Source organism: Cynocephalus volans, chromosome 1 (genome assembly GCF_027409185.1).
Source record: "Cynocephalus volans isolate mCynVol1 chromosome 1, mCynVol1.pri, whole genome shotgun sequence".
NCBI lineage: Eukaryota > Metazoa > Chordata > Mammalia > Dermoptera > Cynocephalidae > Cynocephalus > Cynocephalus volans.
Window position 1 is genome coordinate 11633329 of NC_084460.1, and position 13378 is coordinate 11646706.

At 45.3% G+C, this 13378-nt stretch overlaps 1 protein-coding gene across 1 annotated transcript in view; it reads left to right on the top strand.

Annotated features, from left to right (window-relative positions):
- The first annotated feature begins 8195 nt into the window (after positions 1-8195).
- The window catches only part of RIN2 (Ras and Rab interactor 2), a 161422-nt gene continuing 156239 nt past the window's right edge, over positions 8196-13378 (top strand). Inside the window, exon 1 of the mRNA XM_063101459.1 lies at positions 8196-8299. The gene's annotated coding sequence lies outside the window, so the exon portion shown is untranslated. The remainder of the gene's footprint in view (positions 8300-13378) is intronic.

Consider the following 13378-nt stretch of genomic DNA (forward strand, 5'->3'; position numbering starts at 1 on the left):
ACCATTCTTCATTCTCTATTTTTGTTTGGGGAGAGGGCACTTTTTATCCTGATACAGAATTATTCATTTATTCCTGTCAATTTTTCAACCAATGTCGGACTTTTCAAGTTATTCTCAACTTATATAAAAATATCGTAACCATCCCATCCCCCTGCCCACACTAGCTGCTCGTCCTGACTTCCTTGCTCTCTGTGTGGCCGTACGTGACTGTTCTTGCTCATGTCTGGCACAATTGGATGCAGCCTCCTCCCACAATGGCTGTCACGTCTGCCACTTTTTTTTCCTAGTTCAAGCTCATAGTTCCCTAGTTCAGGTCTTCATTACCACCCTAAGTGGTCCTCCCACCTCCAGCACCCCATCCCTAATCAGGATCGTCAATGGCCCCCATAGGTTTGCATTGTAAAATGGAAACCCTTCCCTTAGTCCAGTCCCTTACCCGGCTTCTTTTTCCACGCTAATCCCCAGTTCCCCCAGAGCCAACCAGGATTCTCATGCTTGTACCTTAGCACATCTGCTTTTGGCCAAGTGGTTCTGTCTACACTAAATGCCTTTCCCCACCTCCCCCGGCCAAAACGACACCCATCCTCTACCTCCCTTTCAGAGGGCACCCATCTAAAAACAGCACCTCACGTGTGTGCCTGCAGTGTCCAGCTTAGACCTGGAGCAGAATCAGCAAGTGCTTGTTCGATTGGATAAGCAAGCAAATTACTCGTCCCATTTCTCTAACTGGCAAAATAGAATTAGTTGAAAAGTGATCACATGCATGCCTAGAAGTACTAGTTATTTTGAGGTCCATAAAATAGACCCTGAAGAGGTTTCCAAAAGAGTGAATTATTTATTTGAGAAAATGACTCAAAAACAATATTGTGGATTTTATTTAATTTAATCGTACATATTTAAGAAAGAGTCAAAGAATCTAATTTGGGAGTTTCAGTGCTAAGGTTTAGATTGTTTAAGGTCAGCAAGATTCTTAGCTTGATCTTCGAGAGAAAACATACCAGAGTAAAAGGTGATCCACCAGGACAGGAGATGGCCCTCACCTCAGATATTATTACGTGGAAGTAATATGTACTGTGAGAGAGCTCTACAAGCCGAGGGCAGTGAGGGCTCAGAGAGTAAGGGGTACATGCAGTTGGGAGCTTAGAGCAGACCTGGGCAGCGGTGGCAAGAGCCACCATAGGGGTTGAAAGTGAGGACAGTGATGACTGACAGAGCAGAGACGAATCCGGGCTTTGCCACTGACCAGCTCATTGTATTAAGCAGGCACCTCACTTCCTCCACTTGAGAATGTAATGCTCCCCGCTTTGCAGGCTGCTCTGAGGACTTCAGGGAGGAAAGTACTCAGCATGGTGCCTGGCACATGCTCGCATCTTAATAAATGCCAGCCCCTGCCTGTTGTGCTTTGAGATGAATCTTAAGGATGGGCAGGATGACAACAGGAGATGGCAGCAGAGGGTAAGGTGTTTTAGGCTGAATAGCCATTTTGTGTGTGTGTGTGTGTGTGTGTGTGTGTGTGTTCAGAATAGAGCATTGTGTGTATGTTGTGTGTGTGTATGTGTTTGTGTATATGGGGGGAGGTCAGAATATAGCAAATACACCAGCCTGGTCAAGGGGTATTGGTGACCAGTAAGGCTTTGGGGACTATTCTATAGAGCAGCGCTGTCCAATTAAAGTATAATGTGAGCCACATAGGTAATTTTAAGTTTTTTGTAGTCACATTGTTGGACCACCCATCCACAGAGGGCCTTAACTCTGATCATAGCAGCATAGTTTTCTTTGAATGTTACTCTTTCTGTCTCTACTCTCCCCGAGAGACCCGAGAAGTAGATGGCAATGCCTTTCTCAAATACAATTAATTTAAAGAAAATAGGGGGAAAAATGGGGAGGGGAGAGAAAACAAAGGGAAAAAAAATACTCCAGGGCATACCTTTAGATTATATTAGCATAGATGCTCTAGGAATCTTGCAGCAAAGAAGCCTGTTTTACTTTGTGTAACTTCACATTTCCCAATGTATTAGGATTATGGAACCATGTTTTAATTCTTCCTAAGATTGGGAATCCAGAGTTTTGTAGGAAAAGCTGTGGAAAAGACTGGACAAGCATGGATTTGGGTTCCTCATGGTGGCTACTAAGGAAGGCATTGCTGGGAAAGGAGCTACAGGGAATTGAAATGGAGGAGAAAGCTCATAGCTGAGTGAATGATTTCTTGGACTGAGCCAGCGCCGGGGATGTGGTCCCCTCATGAAGATGACATGGCAGTACTTGGTACCTAACAGAAGTCAGGCAAATTGGTCACTGAATCTCTGAAGCATGGATACATGAAGATGGAATGAATCTAACCAATTTTACCTCTTTCAAGAGAAGATCAGGGGAAATAACATACGCAGGACCAAAATTGGCAATCCAGAGAGTAGTGCATCCATAGTCAATGTGTACAGAATGCAGAAGAAGGGTTTTAATTAGAGCTGAACTCTCCCAACAGCAGCATTTCAAAATGGCACTCAGTTGCCTGCATATGCAAACATTCTAAAATGTTTTATGATGCTCAGTGATGGTGGACAATGGGCTTAGGAACTTTTCAGATGACTTTATGAAAATGTGTGAAAAAATAAGCAAGTACTTTAGTTTCCAGAATAACTAACTACTCCTGGATTAAGAAAAACCTAGTTGGGGCCGAGCCCGGGGCGCACTCTGGAGAGTGCAGTGCTGGGAGCGCAGCGACGCTCCTGCCGCGGGTTCGGATCCTATATAGGAATGGCCGGTGCACTCACTGGCTGAGTGCCGGTCACGAAAAAGACAAAAAAAAGAAAAAAGAAAAAAAAGAAAAACCTAGTTGGTATCTTCAACCCACTTTTACCTTGAGTGGTAAAAACTTATAAACATTTTAGGGGCTTCTGAAGAGGATTGTGAGAGTATTTTCCGCAGTGTGTGTTGCACCTAATAGATGCATAATCAACATTTGTTTAATTAATGAATAGCTGTGATAGAGACAATCCCCCCCCATAAATTTGGCTTTCCTCCATAGAGAAATTAAAACTTAAGATAATTTAAAATTTTCAAGGTTAGAAACATTTCAGTAGTCCTTAGAGAAATTCTAGTTTGTTGAGAAACCAATGTTAAGTTTGAAATGAATCTGCATTTCTCTTAGGAACATAACCCTGTTAGAGTTCAATAACCAGTTTAAACGGATGCCCTTTGCTGAGGAGATGCTGCATGTGCCCGTGCTGGGACACTCGCACAGGAAGCCCGGCACAGCTTCCCATGTTGTTCCAGCTGCGTAGCCCTGACTCACACGGAAGCCTCAGGCAGGCTGTCTTTTCCATGCACAGTTATATTTTTTATAGAAAAGCACAGTTTTTAAGTGGCTAGTGTTTTAAGTTTCTGTATATAAGATTTTATAACACATGTCGTAGATATTCAGCATAAATCTTGTTTAATATCTATTCTTCTAGATTGTATGGATTTGGCTATTTGTTTGGCAATGTCAAAAACCCTTTGGATATTGACTAATAGCATTTTGACTGGTGGGTTTTTTCCCCCTCGGGTCCTCAAAAAACTTTGTTTTAAACACTTGTGGGATTTGGATCAAGGGAGCAGAATAGATGGTCCCCAGCATCACTCTCTCCCACAATCGACCAATGTACAACTATTAAAAAGCAACGACAGCCAGGCTGGGGCCTCTAGAGCTCAGGGGAAGAGGAGGAGAGGCCTACAGAGTTCATGAAGGTGGGAGAAGCCATGATGAGAGGAAGAAAAGACTGTTCCCACCATTTCAAGCCCTGGCCATTTCAAGTGTGGCCCTGGTGAGCACATGGAGCAGGGACTGGCAAAATTCACAACTGTACCCTTCAGATGGAGTTGCTTGGAGGCCATCCAAGGGGAGAAGAGGGGAGATGAGGGCCTTGGTGGCCCCCAGGCCAGCAGGACCACTAACAGGGTTCCTGTGGACCCACATAGGACTAAGGAGCCACAGATAACTGAAAAGAAGGAGCCACTCAGAGGTCAGTGAGTCATCACAAGGGACCAGCACATGGCCCATCCCATGGGAAGTGTTTGCAGCACAGGCGATGGGGGAGACGGGCCCACTGGGGGAACACTGGGGCACAGCATGGACAGCTGATCTGACCCCCAACCAGTGTAGGACCACTGTGTGTAGACTTGTAAGGAATATTGAACTGCATGGAGTGTGGTTTGCTGAAAAGTCTCAGGCCCAGACCAGAGTTTACACACAACTCAGGTGTACCCAACCTCACAAGATCCGGAAGTACATACAGGTCAACAATTAAAACCTGAGCAGCACAAAAAGTCTTCCCCGGGGAATCAGCAGCAAAGCAGCAATTTATCTCAACCACGGGGCTCAAGTGCTGGCCCCCACAGGAAGTTCCCCCGTTTTAGAAGTAAGTAAAGGACAACAAATTAGTTCCAGTGCAGAGTTTAAGTGGTGAGAATAGTGAATAATCCAATAAAGAACTGAAAGAAAAAACAAAAAACCCACAGATCAGAGAAAAAGTTCTAATATTAACCAGTAAAGGCCTAACTATAAAACCTAGAAGGACTGGAAGTCCCCAGGGGCCCCAAGCTAGGATTGGGGGAGGGCTGAGGGCCTCAGCCACACCCCCCAATGTCTGCAACCAGCCTAGTGACAGCCACGGAGCTATCACCGGAAGTGCCCTGGGTTCCCAAGCCAGAATGAGGGGCGTGCCACAGGCCTTGACCATGCCCCCCCTTTCTGCTCTTTCCACCATATCCCACTCCCTGTCCCCTCTCCCCTCCCCCCAGCTACTCTACAACAACATCTTAGAATGTAAAACTAAAATAAATAAATAAATAAATAAATAAACACTTGTGGATGCTACTGCCACAACGTTAAAGAAAATTGGATATTGTCAGCAACATTTAATTCTCTCTATTTTGCCCATATGGTAAGGACATCAGGGACCTAAAACTATATGGTGCTGTAAGAAGGGGTTCTAGGCTGAAATCAGCATGGTAACTGTCGAGATACTACTAGTGATGCTAACTCTCTTCTTTCTCTATAAGGGCTACATGTGCTTTTTATCAGCCTCCCTAGAGTGTTATTTTGTTAAATCCAAATTGGAGATATATGCCAAAATGCTAAAACTCAACTAACAAGTATTAATGGAGATACCTACTTCGTACTCCGTACTGTGCAAGGCACCGTGCTCTATGGGCAAAGGAAAAATGAAGACCAGCTCCCCTAAACAACACACACCAACAGCATCATTAAGCTCTAAGACTTCTAAGTTTAAGGATCCGCAATGTAATGATTTAAGGTTTTTTTCAAATAGATGAAATACTGCATGAAAATGTACATATGAAATAACAGTGGCAAAGCATCACAAACACAGGCACGTGTGCATACAAGAGGGAATGTGTGTCTGAGTTCGACATCTCCTGTGTTATGAAATGAAGGATTTGGCAGATGATAAAGGCTTTCAAAATGGACATCTATAGGTATGGACTTACTCGGGGAGTCACATGTTCTCTTTAGAAATTTTGAAATATGTTTTTCTTTCGAGTATAATATTTAAGAATTAATCAAATTATATTCTGGGTTATCTAGAGCAGCGCTTTTCACACTATGGGTCATGACTCCCTACTGGATTTTGACCCATTAGTGGGTGAAGTTGGGCACAGCCAACATTTTAAAAAATAAAAGTGAAGAGAATGGAGAACATCCGAGTGTATGTCTGGAAGTAGGATTTAAGTATTGTTTTATAAAATGTTTGTTTTTATTTTGTCCATATGTGTACGGGTACAGACCATGATGTAAAATGTATTTATTACTATGGATGGAAGTCAACTGAGTTTGAAAGCCGTTAATCAATAGATCACTGTCCTTAATCTTCACTACACATTGGAATCACCCAAGAGCTTTAAAAATCGGGCTGCATGGGTCCCACCCCCAGAGGTTCTGCTGTAATTGGTTTTGGATGTAACCTGGCTTGGAGCTTGCTTGAAGCTTCTCGGGTGTGCAGCCAGGGTTGAGAGCCCCTGAACAGTTGAGCCTGGTGATCAAGACCTGCCAAGTAATTTCAGTGCCTGCCTTTGGGGTTAAGTTATCCCATTAATTGGGATTGTTGCAGGGTATGAGGAAGGGGCAGAGGAGGCTTATGACATAGGTAAAGTTTTTGCCCCAAGTGAAAGACAAATGCAGTCTGGTGGGGGTGAGTGAATGAAAGCTCCACAGTAGTTCGTATAGAGAAATGTGGTAGGAGACTTGAGAGACAGAGAGTCAAAGAAGTATTGGAATGATTTGAATTGTGTGAGTAATTCCATCTGCCATTCCACTCAGTGAGTGATGTCCCAGAATCAGCATGGCATGGGGCACTGGAGTCTGCTGTTTTTCTAGTTGGTCTCAGTTCATAGGAGCCTCTTACCACTGTGGGCTTTTCCACACAGCAAATTAGCTTTAAGGGTAATTCTTGATTTATTCTTTTACATGAACCCTCCCCTCACAGAAGATGTAACTCCACCACATTCATGTTGGGAAGAATGACTAGGTTCAGCAAGACAGCATCATCCGTTGCATTAAATCTAGTTTTAATTGTATCAGTTTGCGTTCTTGTTCTTATACAATTTATAATTGTGCTTTGTTTTGTAACTGTATACAGCAAGAACATAGGGCTTTTATAACTAGTTATTTTATTTGTATATATTTATTTATACCGTAATATAAAAAATGCATAGGAACAAGCACTAGAATTTTTGTCCCTTAAAGGGTAACCTTACTGTGCTCGCTGGCTGCCTTTGCTCTTTGTGGTTTGTAGCAGCTCACCCTGATACATTGAAAATACAATGGGACAGAAATTAAATCTAACTTTCATATCGATCAGTTGGTAAAGATTAGAAGATATTCTAAAGTGATGTAAATAGAGCTTAAATTTTATCCTGTCTGTGTATGAAGTAGGAGTTCAGAAGAAAATCTACATGAAGAAGGAAAGTGGGATTCAAATTAGGAATGAAAAAGTTGGTGATGATGATGATGACAACTGGTGTTGGTGATAGTGGCAGGTGACATTTTTGAGCATTTACTAAGGAACCCGCAATGGGCCGGTGCTTTCCATGGATTATTTTAGTTGATCTTTAGAACAACCCTTTAATAACAAACCCTTTAATAACAAACCTTTTAGAACAAACATTGTAATAACAATCACTCCATTTTATACATAAGAAACCAAGTTAAGTAGTTTGCCTGAGAGATTCAGCTGGGACTTGAGCCCAAATATGTTGCATCCAAGCCTGAGAGCCAAATCTTCTGCTTAAGAAGAGAAGGACAAGGGGGGTATTCCAGGCCAGAACCTAACGTGGATCTAGGCATGAAGGAAGGGACATGTTCCAGGGGAGGTGCTGGCGGAGAAGTCAGGGGCCAGTTAGCCCGAGGGAGAAGAGGAGGCTATGACATATTATGAAAGCACTGGGAAAAGGAATGAGACAATATTCTTATACTGATGTAGGGAGTTTGATGAGATCCTGAAAATGGAACAAGCAAGGAGAATGGAACACATGACACACACTTATGTAGAAAAGAAACACATATGCGCGTGAGTGTGATTGAATAGAATGCACAGAAACCATCTGTAAGGACGTAATGCAGAGTGTAACAGTGTGCACCTTTGGAGCAGATACAGGTGTTAGTGGTGATGGTCAAAGGGAACTGGAGCTTTGATGTAAGATTTGTATTTTGCTTGCTTTGTTTGCAAGCAAGAGGACTGCATTCGTGTGCTTAGATAATTTGAAGGCTAGGGTATTGATACAAACAGTTACAATGAAATAGGGACGATATGGGAATTTCACATTCAGTTTAGTCCCATCTCTAGAATTCTAGACTGGAACTTTCAGGACTCTTTTGTAGGAGCTGATGTGATGGAAGGGGTAAGGGAAAAGTGAATTGTCACTTAATTGATAGAGAAGACAGAATGGTTGTTGACTAGTCCCCCCACCCTTTTTTTTTAAGTGAAAGACCATTTGGAGTTTTTTAAATATGGGCATCAGCGGTAGAAGCCATCATCGTGTTCGATGGTAGAAGCCATCATCGTGTTCTCCCTTATCAATGTATTGTCCCAGAGTGGGGCTAGGAGGCAGGTCCTCTGTGTGGCTGCTCCTGGTCTTTTGAAAATTCATACAAAACCCTAAATGGTCGATTCTGTGTGTTTCAGATGGAGACGAGAGATCTGGACTTGTGAACTTCTGCCAGAAGAGACTGAATGTGCGCCCTTCCCCATGCTGGGGAGGCAGGGCTGATCTGGAGTGCAGAGGACCATGCCGGTGGCGAGAGGTAGGTGACCAGGTGGTCGTGAGCCTGCACCGTGACCCCTGCTGCATTTTCATGTCCAAGCTTGTCAGTGTGATGGGGATGTTGCTGTGGATGTGACACTCCTCTGGCAGAGCGTCAGGGAGGCGGTTTCCTGTTCCCGGTGTCTGGGGGATTCCATTCAGGAAGCAGAGGTGGCGGGGCCACACTGAGATCAGGAGGCCTAGGTGTCCCGAGAGCAAAAAGCATAGCCACTGATATTCATGGTTTATGGAGCACTGACCAGGGGCCAGTCCTGCCTTTAAGGACTTTAATGGTTTAATTCATGTAATTCTCACAACACCATGAAGTGGGCACTGCTGTCCCCAGCCACCCCTCTTAGAGACAGTGCCACCAGGGAGCACAAGGAGCTTGGTGGGTTCCTGAGGGAGGACCAGCCTTTACCAACAGAAACTATTTACTCCTCTTTCCCCCTTCCTCACACATTTCCCACTACCTTTCCTGCTCTCCCCACTTCTCATCTGTTTTCTTCATATAATTATAAATCACACTGAAAGGAAATTAGCATCAAAGGGATCAGTGTAGGTCACTGTGGCAGGTTATATTTTCCAGAAAATGGCTGCAGCAATGTCACTACTCTCCCATCAGGTGGGGAGGTCTCCTTTCCTCCCCTTGAAGTGAGGCAGGACTTAGTGACTGCCTTGACAAAGAGGAAGTAGCAGAAGTGATGCTGAGTGACTTCAAAGCCCACACCAACAAAGGTGATGTGGCTTCTGCCTGGGTCCCTCATTCTCTTGAGACCCAGGAGCTGTGTTGTGAGGAGGCCCAGGCCACATGTGGCATTCCAGCTGCAGCCCCAGTGACATGGAGTTAGACTTCAGAGGGCCGGCTCCAGCCCCCAGCCTTTAAGCTGCCCCTGCTGATGCCAAGTGGAGCAGAGACAGGTGGCCCTGATGAACCGTTTCTGCTGAGCCCTGCCCTATAACATATTCAGGAGCAAAATAAACATTGTCGTTGTTTTGAGCTGTCCCATTGAAACCCACAGCACTGTCGTTTAAGGTAGATATCATTATACTTATTTATAAGTAAGGAAACCGAGGTCTAGTGAGGTGAAGTGACTCACCCAAAGGCCACGCAACTAGTGAATATGTTGCTGGGATTTAAATCCAGAGTGGCCTGATTTCAAGCTTGTGAAATTCACCACTGCCCCAACTAAATGTTCTTCCTGGGCTGGGAGCTGGGGCCTTAGCTGGCCCTCCCACTCAACTGCTTACCCTTTTGGAGTAAGAGGACAAGAGAGCAAAATTTTAGAGAACTAGCTTTGCACGATATGTTGTGATGGTTTCCTCAATTTCAACCCTGGCTAAATGCCTCCAGTCCTGGCTTAAACGCAGAGTTCTCTTGGGAAGCTGTCTGTCTTCCTTCCCTCCATGAGCATAGATCCTGTGGCATCTGCTCATGGTGTAAAATAATAATCACAGTGTGAGTGTGTAATCAATGTTTCTATCTGTTGTTTGACTTTGTGAAGGTCAGGGATTGGTCTGATCTCATATTCCTCACCTCATTTTTTCTAGGACAGACTGTGACCTGTGGTAGACAATTTATGAGTGCATGTTAAATAAATACCAAGCGTGTTAAATGTGGATTTTCTCTGTGGTGGTAATGATGATGATGATAGAGTAGGGTAGTGCTTGGTTCCAGGTATGAATACTGATGTCTTATGGTGTTGAAGGCTTGTCTTTTGAGGCCAGAGATTTCTCCCTGTGTCTTTCCTGTTAGATAAAACATCTTTGTGTTTGGCTTTTATAAATAAATAACTTGGATAAAATGCAACCGTTAACTAAACAATAACAGGAACTGCCAGAGGGCTCTGAGACACTGTATTTCATTCGGTTGTTATGCAAGTGGGAAATATTTTCAGGAGGGAAGCACACAACACTGGAGAACTGACATTGTGTGAGTGTCGAAATCTGAACTGTGTAACGTCTGCATTCCTTTCGGTCAGGCTTTGCTCATAGGAATGTGGTGCTTGTGTTTTTTAGCTTGTACCTATGTGTGTGTGTGCATGTCACTGCAGCTACTTGGGAGCTGTGAACAACAATCTTTACATTGTCCAGAACTTCTAATATTTGACCCTACACTTAGGAGCTGTAGGGCTCCTAAAATAATGGAGGTGGTGGCAGGACCAGAATATAAGGATTTTTTTTTTTTTTTTTTAGTTATGAAGGATTGATAAATGCATGCAGAATGTTAGGTAAGTTTAATTCTTTAAGTGCATTTTTTTTTTATTGCCTAGTCTATCAGTTAACTTTTCCTGCTTAACAGACCACCTCAAAACTTAGTAGCTTAAAATAACAGCCACTTATTTAGTTCATGATTCTGCAGCTGGCGATTGGGGCCAGGCTCAGCTGGTCTGACTGGGCTAACCGGGCTGCCTCATGCATGCAGTATGGCCTCACCTGGGATGGCTCGCCTTGGTTCCACATGTCTCTCACCCTCCAGCAGGCTAGTGTGAGCTTGTCCCCACAGAAGCAAGGCTCCAAGAGAGTGAGCATGCAAAGCTTGAAGCCTCAAGAGTGAGGCTTTGATTTGAACATGACACAGCCTGACATCTGCCACATTCTGTTGGCCAAAGCAAGTCACAAGCCAGTCCAGATGCAAGAGATGAGAAACAGTCTCCAGCCCTTGATGGCAGGAGCTGCTAAGCCACATTGCAAATGTCAGGGACACAGGGAGGGTGGAGAACTGTGGCCATCTCTGCAACCTGCAGCACCACGTAAAATGCAAATACTTCACCAAGGGAATTAACAGCATAATAGAGATGGTGGAAAGGAAACATTGGCATGGTTTATAACTTACAAGAAAAATCAAACAGGATTGAGAAGAGAGGACAGCAAGAAGAGGCTGAGATGGGCACAGAATGGAAATGCCATGTGTCATTCCCCCACATCTCATCCCCCTGAGTCTGTGAAAGGGGGATTGGACCAGGGAGCAGAGCACAGGGTTGATAGTTGGCAGCAAAGAGAAAGTTTCTTTGCTTTGCTGTCTTCTCCTGCTGTCGACTGGGAGTGAAAGTGATGAGGGCCCGGCGGGCAGCCTGGAAGGAGAGTGGAGCAGCTACTTGCAGGTCTCAGTCAGCAGGAAGAGACCTCCACTGAATTTGCCAAACCAGGAATAGCATTAGTTCTGCCTCCCTTCCTACCCTAAAGATTCAAGTTTCATGTGGTTTATCTGATGGGTTTTGTTTGTTGGAAGGGTATGGGGGTCACCAGAGAGGGAGGGGAAGGGTCAGAGTTCTGTCTCCTGTATCATCGTTTCCCCATGGAATTTAAGGAAGGCTTCATCTTACAAACACTTGGCCTCTTAACACTGCCACCGTGTCTATTGGTGCTTTTAGTCATCACAATAGCCCTATAAGGTGGGATGATTATTATTCTCATGTTACAGATGGGTAAACTGAGTCCTGAGAAGTTAAGTAACTTGCCTGGCCACACAGCTAGGCAGTGGCAAAGGTGGCATTTGGAGCGGGCTGTGTGATTTCACAGTGGCTATGCTGAGCACTCCTGCTGAGGTGTCCTGCCCATTACACAGAAATGGCTGCACCCACCAGGTATAACCAGTGCTCCTGGGATTTGGCCTCCTGCCCCCTTCCCCTTGCTGCACTTTGGATTGAAGGTCTGGGGTGGGGAGGGTGTTACGGAAAGGCAGTGCTGGTGGGATACACTGGTGGAAGAGAATTCATTGTCAAGTGGTAGGTCAGCTCCCTTTGGGCAGCCCTCCTACCTTCATCTGGGTAATTGGGGATGGGTAATTTTTTTTTTAATTAATATTGGTTTTTTTTACATTCTATGATGTTGTTGTAGAAAAGGTGGGAGGGAGGGGGAGAGGGGAAAGGGGAAGGAAATGGAATGGAAGAAGTAGGAAGGAGGAGGGGTGGGATTGAGGCTTGTGGCACCCCCCTCATTCCCACAAGGGAGACCAGGGGGCTTCCAGTGGTGGCTTGGTCATTGCTGGGCTGGGTGCAGATATCAGGGGGGTGTGACAAAAGCCCTCACCCCCCACCACCCCAGCTTGGGAACCTGGGGCCCTTCTTGCTGCGGCTTGGTGGTTGTCACTGGGCTGGTTGCAGAAGTCGAGGGGGCATGGCTGAGGCCCTCGGACCCCCACCGCCCCAACTCAGGAGAGCCTGGGGCACTTACTGCAGCAGCTTGGTAGTCATTGCTTGGCTGGTTACAGACCCCCCACTGCCATGGCTCAGGAGAGCCAGGGTGCTTCCTATGGCAGCTCAGTGGTTGTCACTGTGGTGGTTGTGCATGTCTGGGGGTTGTGGCCAAGGTCCTCAGCCCCCAGCCTCAGGACTGGTTGCAGGTGTCAGTAGGCATGTGAGGTCCCTGGCCCTCTCCCCTTTCTGTCTTGGTAGCCCAGGGGATTTCTGGTCCTTCTAGGTGTTATAGGTGTTCTTTGGTGAAGTGAGACCTTTACTAGTTAGTATCAGACTTTGTCAATGGTTGTGGGTACTTTGTTTTTTCTTCCAATTATGTATTGGATTATTTGCTATTCCCTCCACTTAAATTCTGCATTGGAACTAATTTGTTGTCCTTTGCTTACTTCTAAAGTGGGGGAACTTCCTGTGAGGACCAGCACTTGAGCTCTGTGGTTGGGCTAAATTGCTGCTTTGCTGCTGATTCCCTAGGGAAGGCTTTTTGTGCAGCTCAGGTTTTAATGGTTGACTTTATAGGAACTTCGTGTCTAGAGAAATCTGGTGCACCTGAGGTGTGTAAAAACTCTGGTCTGGGCCTGAGTCTTTTCATCAATCTGCACCCCATGCCATTCTGTATTCCTGACTAGTCTCCTCTGAGTGGTCTTATGCTGATTGGGGGGCAGATCAGCTGTCCTGGCTGTGCCCTAGTTTTCCCCTGGCCACCATCCATGCTCCAAACACTTCCTATGGGAGGGGCTGTGTTCTGGTCCCTTGCAATGACTGACTGGCCTCTGAGTGGTTCCTTTTTTTTAGTTGTTGTGGCTCCTCAGTCCTATGTGGGTCCACAGGAGCCCTATTAGTGGTCTTGCTGACCTGGGAGTCACCAAGGCCCCCTTCTCCCC